General features: G+C 39.1%; 1 protein-coding gene across 1 annotated transcript in view; it reads right to left on the bottom strand.

Annotated features, from left to right (window-relative positions):
• POU6F2 (POU class 6 homeobox 2) overlaps positions 1-15203 on the bottom strand; it is a 312241-nt gene that overhangs the window by 175060 nt on the left and 121978 nt on the right. The window lies entirely within an intron of this gene.

Here is a 15203-nt window from a genome sequence, read left to right on the forward strand (position 1 = left end):
GACTCGCTAAGCACAGAACAGAGTCCAGCCCTACTGGATTTTGCTGAAGCCTGCAAAACAGATTTGAAAAGGAAAAAGGGAAAGAAAAAATGCCCTATCAGTTGCAACAAAGTACCAAGATGTTTTCAAAACTAAGTCCATATCTTCTATTTCCTCCAGGTGTAGGATTCACATCGATTCACAAACTTTTTCAGCACTGATGGCAAGATCAGGTCCACATTCGCCTTTGAAGCTGAAAGATTGGCAGCAAGTATTAGAAGTAGCTGCAGGACTACTGTGGTCTTTTAAAAAGAAAATCCTGGCAATGTCTTCAGGTTTCCTGGTTAGTACGATAGCTTTTGTTCTTTGTTATTTTCTGATGTGTGGATGAAATCCCATTCTGAGTAAACCTTAACAAGATGCTCTTTTCCAGTGTTTGTCCTATGAATAGCAAGTGCAAGACAATTCAGAACCAGTTTATTGGCACACCATGGTGTGCTCAGGAAAAAGGATATGACTCTGTCATACTTATAAATTTTAAAGAGGGTATTATCAGCTCATTTAAAACAAATTCTTCTATATATTCTCTAAGGGGACAGGCTTATAAATAATGGAAATGTGAAAAAAATACTTCAGCACATTAAGGTACAAATAAAATTGACTGCTACATATTATTCAATTGACTTCTATCTCTACAGCAAGGTGTCAATCATAACAGCATTTTAGAATAGGATTAAACAATAAGTGTGCAGACTCTTGCGGAAATCAGAAAATCTGATTAATTTGTAATATATTTGTGTGGTCTCAAAGTCAGAAATGGACACTGCTTTGGGAATACTTACAAACATTCTATTGAAATATCTGATTTGGAAGTAATAAAAACACGCAGATTTACAGACATTTATAAAGTGAATTCTGTAAAAGTATGCTTGGCATTTTCATGACTATGGTGATTTAATAATGAGAATTAGATGACCAACTATAATTGGTGAGCATGCCAACAATTGCCTAATAACGTGTAAAAAAAAGATCAAATCACAATAATTTTTATGTGCAATTTACTCATCTGAGTTACCTGAGAAGAAAAATGTAACTAGATATGTGAGATTTGATGAAAACAGTTTCTTCCAAATGCATTTCAGTCCTAGGCTTGCTACTATCTCTAAGATCAAACTTAGGTTTTCTTCAGTATGGACTCCTCCTGTATATAACATGGTGCTATGTAGTAGCAAGCAATTTTACCTTCGGTAATTTCCACATACTATTATATGGTTTTCTTTTAATCTTCTCATTACAGCTCATGTATAAAGTAATATTAGATCAAAGACTCAAAACCAATGAATATATCATTCCCTATTAAGATCAACTCTTACAAATCAATTTTGTTTATGCAATTTTAAGGGCTGAGAATTTTGTCTTTGCATGTGATTTAGTTATTAAAACAAGCTCTTGATAATCTGTCATGTCATTAAATTACACTATGAAAGCTCTGAGAGAAGAGCAAATCTGGAGTCAAATATTTACTAGAATTAGATTTTGTTGCAATTACTATAGCTTGAGCTCTCAGAAAATAAAGAAGTTCTGAAGGAATATGCCTGTGCTTCAGTATTTTTTCCTGGTACAGCTAAGAACCACTGTTTTCTGTTATCCATACCCTCAGGATTTTGCAGTATTCCATCTCACAAGCCTCATGTTGTACAAGTGGGTTATACAGAACCGTAAAACCAAAATGAATTGCATTCCTTTCCTTTTGCATTGCACTAATTGGAATCACTTAGGATTGGATTCCTTTCATATGGTCACTCATTGCAGATGATATATCTTTTAATTCCACTGCTTGAACACTCTGCCTGCTTCTTTTAGTTCACTTTTCACATGAAGCAGTCATCTCAGTAAGACAGTACATACTTGCATGCGCGTGAGTGTGGTCTTAGATAGCACCCTGTATTAAATTATGCATACCGTACTCTCAAAACAAAATTCTCACATTTCCTCTCATACTCATGTCTCATACTTCATACATTCCTCATAATATACCTCAGATATTCTTCATGCACTTACAAAGTACTTAGGCCTCTTCCAATCCTTCAACAACAGCCACTCAAGTCAGGTTTTCTTTTTTCCAAAACATAAGAAAAGCAGCCTGCCAAGCTGCCAGTAAACATGGAACAGCAAAAATTTCAGGATTAAGTTCTGCTGCATTGCACAAAGTGGCAGCATTTGTTCTTTACTTCTTTATATGGTCTTCAGTGAGGAGCACATGTCAGAGCACCCAGAAAGTCAAAGCACAAAACCCAGGTAGAAGGCGACTTTTCCCTTTCTACCTAATAATGCTCATGGGGTGGATCCCTCCGAGTTCATGAAATCTGAAGAGTTGGGAGAGTGCTCTGTCACATGTGCTGTTTCTGATTCACAGGCTCATTGCTGCTCAGCTGGAAAAAACCCTTCTTAAGACCAGTGGCCAATCCTGGCAGCATGTGAGCCCTTGCACTATTTTCTCCTCAGCATTACCACCTTGATTTGGAAGCTCATTAGTTCCAGATGCTAGAATGACCTCTGCAGGTAGATTAATTCCACTGTCAACATTCCACTCCCTGCTAATAGAAACAGGCTGTCAGAATCGAGCCTCAATTTTCCACTTGCCCAGATCCAGGCAGCCACCTTGTGCTGGGCAGCCCTCCAGTGCTGTGCAGTCTTCAATCTACAATGGGACTGTGGAAAGGATCAGAGCTGAGGGGTTACCAGTAACACCCTTCATTTCTCAACCAGAGTTTGGAGATGGTGTTCTCATTACACCCGTGCTTGCTGGTGCACATGGGGCAAAGGGAAGGCAAGAGGTAATTCTCCCTTACGACAGCTGAGACTTATCTCGAAACTGCCTTAGCCCAGCTTAGCGAGCTGGCTCGGTACTGCCACAGGAACAGATAGGTGAGCTACTGCCATTGCTGCATGGTTGTAGACAAGGCTTTAATATTTAATAAGCAGTATTCATCATATGTGATTCATCATAAATTAATTATAAATTATATAATATATACATTCACCTCTCATCCCACCAAGGGGCTGAGAGGGCATGACATAATAAAAAATTGAAGTGCACTGTAAACATTGTAAAATAGCCCTCTTAAAATAAATTATTATTTGAAATAAAGCTTAAGTAAAAGAAAGGCAACTCTCATCTCCCCATATAAAAAAATATAATAAAATCCCCCAAAGCAAGCAAAACCCTTGTTTAACAACATGTAGCTTGAAAATGAGAAAACCACGAGGAATGTCAGAGAGAAAAAAAATTCCACATCCCAAGGTTTCTGAGCATAATGTGAAATAACAACAGCAAAAGCACAACTTATAACCAATCTCTCCAAGTTTCCTTCCTTGAGTTTTGTACATTTCTTCAGCAAACAAACAGATAACTGAGCTCCAAACACCTTTATCTCAGTGCTCCCCTACACAAAGGAGGGATTGCTCCAATCCCCCTTTTGTGGATGTAGAGACTTAGGTCCAGATGTTCAAATCAGCACAGTTTAGGCACCCAGACCTCTTCAGCTGTAGTTATGTAGTTCAGGAAACTCTAAAACTCTGCTCCAAAGCTCACCCAAGCCAGTGTTCAAAGCACAACATGGACCTAGACTAAGCACATGATCTGAACACGATTAATTTCTTTGTGGTCTTCAAGAAATTAATTCAACATTAATGTGTCCTGTGCTTGTATAGGAACTGAGGAGATGCTGGGTCATCCCTTTCTAGTACTCAGGGCTTTGAAAAACAAATACAGTAATAGCAAGTCAAAAGAATATATAAATCCTTTTGAAATAACAATTTAAGCAAATATTTGTAATGAATCAAAATTAATAAAAAAATGTGACATTGCAAGCAACAGTCCACATTAAAATTGTTAGATACAGTTCTACAATGTCACATTAAATTATTTGTATTTACTTCTTAGTAGTTGTATTAGTAAGAAATCAAGAGTTGATTTTTTTTCTTCCCAATTGAGACAATTCACATTAAGATTTGTGTTTAAGACTGAAATCATGGAAGTGAGGGTACTGCCTGTGAAAAAAAAACAGTCTTACATTTTAAGAACTAATAAACTCATTGTCTGAGTAACTAACATAGCTGCATTTAGATCACAAGCCCTAATAGCAGGGGAAAAAAAAAAAACAAAACTTTTTTAAAGTAATGAAATAGACTGACAGATAATATTCAAACTATCACATACTCTGAGTGGAAGACCATCTTCTCTGATTAAAATAGCTCTTTCTTGAATGTGCACTTAATTGTCAGCAATTATAACAGGAGTAATCTTGCTGACAAAGTTTAGTAGCTGAACGAAAAAGATGCAGCTGATAATGATACAAATACAGCATTCTCCCCAAACAATGCTCATTCTGCCAAGAAGTACCATACTGCAGCTCTCAGTTTCACTGTTTTCCTGATGCCTTGGAGGTTGGACATATAGACAGGAAGCCCTTCCAAATAACTTCATCAATACTAAACAGATCACTACACAGAAATTCATAAACAGATCTACATTTTACAGTGCTCAGAGAATATAAAATTGAGATTTTGTACTGAATTTGTTTTAAACTGGCATTATCTTAGGGTTATGAGTGGAGATATTCCTGTTTATTTAGCAAAGGAAACCAAACTCAGAAATGAAATGATATTAATGAATCACCCACTGAAAGGTCTGTATTCAAGTATGGACTTCTCATATTTAATTTAATGGCCAGATAGTTGTCTTCTTCCAGCCCATGAGTGAGATGCAGCATATAATTCACTCATCTGGATCCTATCAAACTTCTCTATATATCAAGTTAATCCACAGCTCAGTACGCAATTCACCTTTTCCTGCTGACCTCTGCTTCAGATTCTGAGCTTTTACTTTTAAGAAGTGATTTCGGCCTCACAAAGAAAACAAAGCAGTTGGGAGATCAGGGCCTGTGCAGTTACCATCAGCAGTTGTTAATTCTGAAACCTAGTAGTGTTAGATCTATTTACTGCTGGTCATTTTAGTAAAACATCCAAATAATGTGCTTGTCTTTCACAGCGTCAGTTTTTCTCCTTTGTCTCAACTTACATAACTTCAGCCTGACTTTTAATTTTTCCCTACCCATGGACAAGAGTCTTCTAGTTTACCTTTGAAAATGTTTACAGTATGATAAGGAAACACTATATTGATCTATCATATTGACATATATGTCAATACAGAATCTTGTAGAGAAGAGCTAAAAAACCTGCCTTTAAGATGGATTGAATTAGACAGCTGAATGAATAGAGCAGATTTGCTTTACTGACTGTATCATTCAGTACTTAAGTAAGTAAAATCCTACAGTTTTTTACTTATCTGAAACTGCCACACAGTTGCTACAGCAAAGCTACCAAAATTACAGTAGAGCTCAAAATCAGTCTGCCAGCAGTGCACAAAACCTTGCCTTTCTCTGGTCCCTGGGGATATTTTCTCCTAAAGAATTGTCTCTGGGAAGACACAAGCTAGCTGATCACTGAGCTCATTACCCATATATACTCAGTGCTTAGCTTGTGTTTACACACCTGAATCTTTCTGGATCAGGACTGATAACATTAAACCTCAACAACTGTTTATAATGAAAATTAAGCTATTATAGTGATTCATTTCACAGAGAACTTCTTATGTGCAACCACCATATTTACCACCAAACATAAAAACTACAATAATGCAAAACTCCAATTCTGCTATCTGTCTTAAATTTTCTTCTACATCTTTAATTTTGCTCTCCTTTCATTGTCTTATTTTTATTCCTTTCTCCTTTACTCCATTAAAAATAATAATTAAAAAAATCCTATATTCTTCCACTTTAGAGACTTTGTACGAGGAGTGTAGCTACTGCAGAAAAAGGGAAGGAATATAATTGCAAAAGTGTGTTCTTTATTCGAAGTAGACTCATTCTACTTTTCTTCACCTCCTAAGTACAGTACATAAAAATCCCTTGTTAATGGTACATACATTTTTTATGAATTGAACCCTTCATATTGAGAATTCTAGTTTCTTTTATACTGTATGCATTAGCACAAATATAATCACATTAAGGTCACAATGACCCTATCAGTTTTCCCTGAATTCATACAACATTTCATACTCACTGTTTGCTGATAGTGCTGGTGAATGCAATGATGATAAAGGTTACTTACCAGAAGATGGACAGTTGAATGCATTATTATTTCATGTTGGGCAGCTGATCTCTAGCTAAGAAGGGCAAGGGGCTTCTCTAAATTAAACTTCCCTTTCTTTCCATCACTGCCAGCTTACTAAATGCCAAAGAGTGAGCACATTAAAGATGATCTTTTTTAGAACAACTACCACAGTTTGCCATCTTTCTATATCTAACTAACAATTCTAAATGATTTTTACAGCATTTATCCATGCATGTTTGGTATTTTTTGTTTGTTTGTTTTCCTCATAACAGAGCAGAGGCTAAATCGTGCTTTTCATCAAATGCCCAATTCTCTGACACTCACCCTCCCAATCTGACCCCCGGGCATTCCCCAAAATGAGGTATGCGATGATGGTACCTTATCAGGATATACATTGCTTTCTGCCTGGGGAACCTTGTGCAATTTATGTATTATGGGCTTGGGTGTTGGCACTACAGGCTGGTAAAAGCCAGGCAAAACATGTGGACAGCCTCTAGTGTGCAATTATTCAGGCATTTAAGGGGAAGACAAGGGTAGTGTGGCTCGCATCTTTTTTTTTTTTTTTTAGAGGCTACACTGATAGGCTTATTTACAAAAGATGGGGCTGACCTCATCTAATGACAAATTTAACCCACATTTTCCAGGAAATTGAAAGAAAAAGCTGTAAAGTGGGGAGGGGATGAGGTAGTATTCTATCCAATCTGTGTGAACCTGTTTAGGAATTCAAATTGTCTGGTTCAGTGAGCAGGGAATATTCAGTTAAGGGAGGAAATGTTCATTTAAACTCAGTGAAAGCACCGGGCAACTTACGTCGTCAGCAAAGCCAGTGTTCAGTGAAATGCACCCCACAATATATGTAAATGCCTACCAGATCATCCCTGTCCAGCAGGTACGGTCAAGCAACACTGGTTTATCATTCCTGCTGCTGAGTTCACTGTCTGGTTTCATCCCTGCGGTGTCTTTAACAATTTCACACTCTCTGCTGTGGTCTTTACACAGCCCTGTGGGGCAGCTCCATCAAGTGTCTCATTACAGGTTGTTCAGCTGTTCAGACTTTATTGAGACTCTTGACAGAGCTGTCCCACAGAGCAGCATGCTGCAGGAGTCCAGGCGGGATCCAAGAGGAAGCCGTAGCAGCGGCAGCAACTCTGTATGCAGGAGACTATGCTCCCAGGTCAGGCTAAATCACAATGCCAGTAAGTCTACATTATAAATCTATTTAGCTACACACTTCAGAAATTCCTAGCTACAAAAATTCAACAGTTCTCTCCCTTCTAAAGTAGCTTGCCTTAGCTGATACCTGCAGCAAGTCCTCCTGATGGGCCTCAGCAGGGTAGACCATTATTTCAAATGAAAGCGTGGCTGCAAGCTGAAGAAACTCCTGGTATGCGTGCCTCCAGATCTGGTAAGTCTTGAATGGAATTAACTTCTGTCTCTTTGCTGTTGTCTGAAATCAACTTTAGTGAGTGTTTACAAGGGGCTTTGCCAGGAGTTCCCAAACACTTCATTTTTTTATTGGTTCCGCCAGCCAGGTCTTGCAAGCTACATCAAGCCTGACTGTCACAGAATCAAGTCTAAAACACATGACAAGGGCTTTTCATTCCTCCTACTCCATTTATTCCCTCTTCTGTAGACCAGAAGCTAACAACACAAAAATAACAGACCTAGAGATTAGTAGTTGGCATCCTGTCTGTCTCCCAAATTTGAGCATCTATTTACTGGACAAAGTGAAGAATTTTGTAGCAACCACAAAGATAGTCTTTCATGCAATAAAAAAATACTTTAAATAAAGAATCGAGTGGCTTACAAACATTTAGCCATTGTTCTAGGAATATTTTGTCCTCGTTTTTATGTCAGATTCCTGCTGGATCTTACCTGTCTTGGATTAGTTCTCTAGGAAAGGCTTAAGAATACAGCACAGGTTAAAAAGCTTTACATGTAACAGACATATATTCCAAGACAGTCATATCGTATGGAAGATTTCCTGGCTAGTAACCCCTTGTGATGGGCAAGACCTCTTTTGTAAGAGCATGTTGTGCATGAAGAAAATAAGAAGTTCTGCGTGACTTAGCTTTGCCAGAATACCAAGCCAGTGGCAGGAAACTTGCTTCACAGAGAGAAAATTAAACCATATGGAATATACAGTTTCTAATTCAGTTGAAAGCTTGTGTTCATTTATATGTGGTTGCCTCCCTACAGATAGACATTTTTAAACAAATTAAATGCCTTTCATTTTTATATTCTTGTTGTGTTTATTTTTTCAACATTACAGTAATTGCAAAATATCTACTGGTAAAAGATGCTATTAATTTAAGTGCATTCATAGTGTGTTATGTCACTAATAGACTTAGGTAACTTTATTCTTTTATCCTTTTTACAAAGCATTATTTTATTGTCCTCTCATTTCTAAGATTTTACTTCCACTTAAAGTCAAGAAGAGTGAGGGCTTTGCAGAATTCTGTTATATTATTGTCCTGTCATTATTCTAACTCCATTACACAACAACACAAAACCAACATCAGCTTCCATTTGTCATATTATTTATTTTGAGGATTATGTCAGATCTCAGACTATGTGTACGTGCCTACTAAACATAATTTGGAGTTGGGCAAAAAGTAATCACCAATTCCTTCTAAAAACACTTTCAAAGAAAACATTTTTAACTATTCTGTATTTCTGTAAGAAGTGAATCATCTGACTTTGTCCTGAGTAACCCTTTAGAAGAATCTAGCTGTATGTACAAAAAATAAGCCAGTATCTAGAGGCAGAAGCTAGCCTCTCTCTGGCCACAGTCAAGCATGCAGACAGGACTCTGGACGCACCCTTCCCACAAGTTAGATCCCTCAGCATCCTACCCATAGCTCAGTGCACCTGATATAGATTCCCGTTACTTTCTTAGTATCTTCTTCTAGTGTCATTGGCTTTGAGGGACAGTCAGGCTTGGTTTAAAACATACAACTCTTGAATCAACCTTTCCTAATAGTGGCCATAAAAGAAGGAAAAATCTGATAGATCAGGTGCTAAACCAACAGAAGAAAAAATTAGGCTTGACTATCATACAGTTCTTGTGAGACCTTCACCATCTCCTTTTATCTCATACATGGAGAGCATTATCAGGATATCAGAGTTTAGAGAAATTCTGGACCAAGTGAGGATGTAAAATTAGAGTGGCTATATTGGCAAGTATTACCAGCATGCAGCTTCTTCCAGTTGCAGACTTTGCATCATCTGACACTACCCTACCTTCGTTGTGGTGCAATGTCTGCACGTGGGGCTTTAGGGATACCCTTCCTCCATGTTGAAGGAAACTACACTCAAGCTCTGCAAGGTAACGACACATTCTATTTGACAAAAAGCCTCTTTATATTTTCCTTGTGTTCTTACATTGGCACAAAAACCTCCTACTCTCCATCCTCAGATGTAGGAAGTCAGACAAGTCCTGCCTGACAAACCCAGTGGCCTTCTATGATGGTGTAACTGTATCAGTGTACAAGGGAAGATCCACTGATGCAATCTATCTGGACTTTAGTAATGCCTTTGACATGGTATTCTACAATATCCTTCCCTCCAAATTGGACAGGTATAGATTTGATGGGTGGACTGTTCAGTGGACAAGGAACTGGTTGCAAGATCATACTCAGAGAGTGGAGGTCAATGCCTCAATGCCCGGATGGGGATTAGTGATGAGTGGTGTCCCTCAGGGATCAGTACTGGGATCAAAGTTCTTTAACATCTGTATCAATGACACTGATAGTGGGATTGAGTGCACCCCCAGAAAGTTTGTGGACATCACCAAACTATGCAATGCGGTCAACATGGCTGAGGGACAGGATGCCATCCAGAGAGACCCAGACAGGCTTGAGCAGTGAGCCCAAGAGGTTTAACAAGAGAATCTCATGAGGTTTAACAAAGTCAACTGCAAGGTCCTGCATTGTGGTCTTGGCAATTCAGACAATCAGTACAAGCTAGGAGATGAAAGGATAGAGCACAGTCCTGCTTAAAAGAAATTGGAAGTAATGGTGAATGGCAAGCTGGACATGAGCCAGCAATGTGCTCTCACAGCCCAGAAAGCCAATTGTATCTGGGGCTACATCAAAAGAATAATGGTCAACAGGTCAAAGGAGGTTATCCCTCTGTCCCTCTACTTTACGCTGGTGAAATTTCACCTGGAGTACTGCATCCAGATGTGAAGACCTTGATACAGGAGAGACATGGACCTGTTGTAATGTATCCAGAGGAGGGCCACAAAAATGATCCAAGGGATGGAACACCTCCCCTGCAAAGACAGTCTGAGAGAGTTGAGGCTCTTCAGCCTGGAGAAGAGAAGACTCTGGGGAGATCTGATAGTGGCCCTTCACTATCTCAAGGGGAGCTATAGAAAAGAAGGGGACAGACTCTTTAGCAGGGTTGGTAATTATAAGACACAATTTCAAATTAAAATGGTAGCTTTAGACTGGATATAAAACAGGTTGCCCAGAGATGTGGTAGATGCCCTATTCTTGGAGAAATTCAAGGTCAGGCTGGACTGGGCTCTGAGCAATGTGATCTAGCTGTAGATGTCCCTGTTCAATGCAGGGCAGTAGGAACAGATGGCCTTCTAGGGTCCCTTCCAACTTGAACAATTCTATGATTCTGTGATTTCCCAGATTGCTTATTCTGTAGAACCTGCTGATAATACAGAAAGTAATGCACTAAGTAAATTTAACCTTAAGGAAGAGATATCTGGGTTCAAAACTCAATCTAGATTAAAAAGACACTTAAACAAATTGAAAACTAATTATATTCACTATTTAAATGAAATTCAAAGAGCTTCAGTGGAAAATCCATCCCTTCTCCATAGCATGTACAATTGACATTCTTGTTCATAGAATCATAGAATCAATCATAGAATCACAGAAACATAGAATCATAGGGGTTGGAAGGGACCTCAAGAGATCATCAAGTCCAACCCCCCTGCCAAAGCAGGTTCCCTACACCAGGTCACACAGGTAGGCGTCCAGGCAGGTCTTGAATATCTCCAGAGAAGGAAATTCCACAACCCCCTTGGGCAGCCTGTGCCAGTGCTCCATCACCCTCTTCGTAAAGAAGTTCTTGCGCACATTCGTGCGGAACCTCCTGTGCTGCAGTTTCTGTCCGTTCCCCCTTGTTCTGTCTCCACACACTGCTGAAAAGAGTCTGGCCTCGCCACTTTGTCCCCCACACCTCAGATATTTATAAACCTGGATCAGGACCCGTCTCAGTCTTCTTTTCTCAAGGCTAAAGAGACCCAGTTCACTTAGCCTTTCTTCATAGGGGAGATCCTCCAGGCCCTTCACCATCTTTGCGGCCCTGCGCTGTACTCTTTCCAAGAGATTCCTGCCTTTTTTATACTGGGGAGCCCAGAACTGGACACAGTGCTCCAGATGACGCCTCACCAGGGCAGAGTAGAGGGGGAGGATCACCTCCCTTGACCTGCTGGCCACATTCTTTTTAATGCACCCCAGAATGCCATTGGCCCCCTTGGCCATGAGGGCACACTGCTGTCTGGTCAACCAGTAGTCTACCAGGACACCCAGGTCCCTCTCTGCAGAGCTCCTCTCCAGCAGCTCATCCCCCAGCCTGTACTGGTGCATGCAATTATTCCTCCCTAGGTGCAAGGCTGTATACAGTAAACAGGATGAAATAGGTTTCATTTCAATAATTATGAAGCACACTATTTCTAAATGTTAGCTTACTTCAAATCTGTATTGTTGCAATAGCACTGCTTTCACTAATGTTATTTTAATGACTTCCAAGACTGTTTGTGGACAACACAACTCCCTAAATGGTAACATTGGATAAACATCAGCTTGAGAAATTGTAGACTGTATTATTTATGAAGCTGCAGTTCTGCTGTAAATAACCCAGTTGTTAAAATGATATGTATCTATGTAATTGAGTCTTCTGTATACAAATAAATAAGGCTTTATTGCAATGTCAGAAGTTAACAGACCAGTCAATAAAATCAATAACTCACTTTTTCTTGCTTATATATCTAACTTTTCTCCACCTTTCCTATGTTCTCTGCTTGTTCTGGTTACATATTAACACTCTGAAGGATATATAGCATTTATGATATTGTTTACTAAATAGTGGACTGAAGAAAGTCTTAAGAAACACTACCCCAGTAATATAATACTCTGCCTATTTATTGTGTATTTCAGCATATACTTATCTGGTATACATCAGGGAGAAATAAACTGTCCAGATCTATATATCAGAGTACCAGAGATTTTTAATGTGAATGACTACATGAAGGTCTAAGAAGGTCTAAGTAAGTTAGGTATTGTGGGGTGCATTAAGAAAAGCATGGCCATCAGGTAAAGGGAGGTGATCCTCTCCCTCTACTCTGCCCTAGTGAGGCCATATTTAGAATACTGTGTCCAGTTCTGGGCTCCTCAACTCAAAAAAGTCAGAGATCTCCTAGGAGTCCAGTGGAGGGCGACAAAGATGATTAAGGCCCTGGATCATCTCCCATATGAGGAAAGGCTGAGTAACATGTTTCTGCTCAGCCTGGGGAAAAGAAGACTGAGGGGGAATCTGATTAATGTTTATAAATATTGGAAATGAGATGGGAGGCAATTGGATGATGACAGAATCAGTGGTGTATAGTGACAGCACCAGGATCAGTGGCCTCAAACTTGAGCATATGAAGTTCCATACAGACAAGTGGAAGAACTTCTTTACAGTAAAGGTGATGGAGCACTGGAACAGGTTGCCAGCTGTGTAGTCTCCTTCTACAGAGACCCATCTGGATACCTACCTATGCAAACTATTGAATGGGAATCTGCGTTAGAAGGGGATTGAACTCCATGATCTCATGAGGTCCCTTCCAACCCCTGCAATTCTGTGATTCTGTGACATTTAGCTAAAAGTTCTCCAGGCCTGGATTACATTAGCATATAACCACTGTCTGATTATAACATTCTGCCTCCTTATGCCTCCACGGTTATGGTTGTGTTACTATTTCTATTATGTTCCATTTTTCAAACGTTTATAATGTGGTTGCTAAATCTTCTTTGGCCTGAAACTTGGTGAACCAGAATTCAGATCCTACAAATCTTTCCTCAGGAAAGCTGACCATTTTATTTCAAAGGGAGTCTTTCTAGATAGCTGAGTCATCACAGACTATGATCCACTATCAAAGGCTATGAGCTTCCTTGTTCTATTTTCCCAAACGGGGAATGGACTTAAGTTGTGCCAGGGGAGATTTAGGTTAGATGTTAGGAAACATTTTTTCTCCCAAACAGTGGTTAGGCACTGGAACAGGCTGCCCAGGGTGGTGGTGGAGTCACCAACTCTGGAGGTCTTCCAAGTCTTCAAGAAAGTTTTAGATGTTGTACTGAGGGACACGGTTTAGTGGAAAATATTTGGTGATAGGTGGGTGGTTGGACTGAATGATCTTCAAGGTCTTTTCCAACCTTGGTGATTTTTTGATTGCATTATAATGAAAAGGGAGTTTGGTCCCTTTAAAAACAGTGATGCTTTTTTTTTTTTTTAATAATAAAAAACAGAAAGGAATATAGAAGCACTGGAAAATAATACTTGATTTTGTGATATGATTATGTCCTTAACTTGATAATCTTATGTTTTCAGTACTTAGAAGAAGAAGGAAAATTAACAGCCAAGCTACTGCAATGTAAAAACTAGCCGTGGGGCAGATGCACTAAATTTTATTCAACTAATTACATTTTCCTGTGGATTTTCATCTGGGATCTAGCACATCTTCTAAGCAGGGTAAAATTGGGATGGCTCCAAATGAGCCATTCTTGTCTATAAGGAATACAAACACATCCACTGACGTGATCTTATTATGTATGCTCCATACAGGCTCTTCATTCAAAAATATTTTAACAGATGTCATGCTGCATAAATATAATGGCTCATCTGAGGGTTAGAAACACTTTGCTCACAGTAGAAACAAATTTGGGCAGCATTTTTCAAATTGAGTTAAGTTCTTAATACACACCCACAGGCTTACTTAGACTTATAGATACAATATCTTTCTCTTTCCTCCTCCTTAGTACTGTCTGTTATCGATAAAAATGTTCCTGCTCGAATGCTGTTCTCTTGGTTCACTGCTGAAATATGTCCTGACTCTGCATTTTACTTTTTGATAAGATTACTGTGGAACACTGTTCAGAAGACAAATGCAAACTCCTTTTTCATGGCTCCACCAGCCTATGGATTCTCCAGCAAACACAGGAGGTACATCACATACAATAGCATCATAATCTGCTTGAAAACTGATCACAAACTGGGTTGTCCAAAACAGCAGCAGATGAAACACAATCTTTCACTCTGTTAATCAATACACACACACAAAGAAGACTGCTTCTAAAACAGATATAAAGCCAACTGATGAGCAACAGCAGATTATTCAGCTCAGGATTCCTTCTAGAGTTCTGCTGGAAAGATTTCCACCTGTGCTTCCACTGCCCTTGATACAGAAGAGCTGCTTGTTGCTCTAAGTTTTATGCAACTTGATACTGTAAAGATCTCAGCAAATAACTTCACTATTATAAGTAGTCTCACATCAGTATGAGGCAGCAGTAATATTTCTTTATGCCCCTGGGTTAAGACCCCTCTGGGCATTCAGTGGGTGGTACTACCTTCAGATCTTAGAGATGCTGCAAGGTTCTGCAAAGCTTCACAAGGCTTTACAAAAATTGGAATACTTTCTTTTAGTTTATATGATTTTGTTTGGCACTGAAGAACCAGGCTCTGGCAGCTGTGCAGATGGAAGTGTATTATTAATAAAGAGGGATATCTGCTGAGAACAACATGAATTTTCTTTGCATGGAAATAACTTCCTTCCCTGTAAGTTTCATTTTGTGTCATAACAGTAATGGAGAAATAAATTATGGCATTAAACCATAGGCTTGCTGTTACACAGTAAAATAGAATGTTTCTTTAAAGTACCTTCATCTTTCACAAAGTTTGAGAACATAAACAGGTAGCTATAGGCAGCACAATGCACCTGACTTATCAATCTGCAGGATCACCTGATGGCTGTTCATTGCCATATG

This window comes from Cyrtonyx montezumae, unplaced genomic scaffold (genome assembly GCF_038088225.1).
Source record: "Cyrtonyx montezumae isolate F1298 unplaced genomic scaffold, pur_monq_1.0 scaffold_8, whole genome shotgun sequence".
Taxonomy (NCBI): domain Eukaryota; kingdom Metazoa; phylum Chordata; class Aves; order Galliformes; family Odontophoridae; genus Cyrtonyx; species Cyrtonyx montezumae.